Source organism: Bison bison, unplaced genomic scaffold, assembly GCF_000754665.1.
Source record: "Bison bison bison isolate TAMUID 2011002044 unplaced genomic scaffold, Bison_UMD1.0 scf7180017864368, whole genome shotgun sequence".
Lineage (NCBI taxonomy): Eukaryota > Metazoa > Chordata > Mammalia > Artiodactyla > Bovidae > Bison > Bison bison.
This window is the reverse complement of record NW_011494940.1, coordinates 6,073,639-6,074,504: the sequence shown is the minus strand read 5'-3', so window position 1 is coordinate 6,074,504 and position 866 is coordinate 6,073,639. Positions and strand designations below refer to the sequence as shown.

The 866-nt window shown below is 35.9% G+C and overlaps 1 pseudogene; it reads left to right on the top strand.

Moving 5' to 3' along the window:
- The first annotated feature begins 413 nt into the window (after positions 1 to 413).
- Positions 414 to 866, top strand: part of LOC105000130 — a 23,181-nt pseudogene continuing 22,728 nt past the window's right edge.

Sequence of the window (866 nt, the reverse complement as noted above, 5' to 3'; positions counted from 1 at the left end):
TCTTTGACTCCAAAGTCCATGTTTCTAAACACTGTACAATAGTGCTTTTGTAAAAATACTCGTCCTTTACATGTGATTTCTCCTAATGATCAGTGGTGGGTTTTTTTTTTTTCTTTCCTTCTTTTTTTAGTTAGAAGAGATTAAAATCAACATGGAACAAAGCTATGATTCTTGAGTCATGTAGACTTGTAGTCAAAGGTTTTTCAGCTGTCATTTAGTCTCTTTTATGCTCAGTATCTGTATCTGTAAGATAAGGGTGTTTATAACTACCCTAGAATTTTGGAGATAACCAAATAGCACATTTTTCTGTACTTAACTAATATGTAGTATATTTATACCTAGGTGGCAGTTTATTTAAAGGAAGCACTGGGACGTATGGCCATACCCTCCAAGAACAAAAGAGTATTTAAAATATGGAACCACCATGTATGTCATGTGAAGAAGAACAAGAGCCAGAACCACAGAAAAGCAAGGGAGAAACCAAACAAGTAGATGACGAAGATGCTGAACTGATCTTGGTTGGAGTGGAACATGTAAATGAAGATGAGGATATGATCTTTGTTGGGATGACCTCAAATTCAAAACCAGTCGTTTCAAACATACTGAACAGAGTTACCCCAGGTTCTTGTTCAAGGAGAAATAGGTATGGTCACTTCAGGAAAGACAATGCTCAGAAATTACAGCCTGTTAGTCATGTGACTCCTGCATCAGAAGCAGACTGTCTTGCCAGTTTCTGTCTCGGAATCAATATCAACAGATAATTCTATTATAATTCAGCCTTTGTCCAAAGTGGATTATAAAAATATTTCACCATAAATAGTGCCTAATAGCTTTTCAGAATTATGTTCTCCTTTGATTACCTTCAC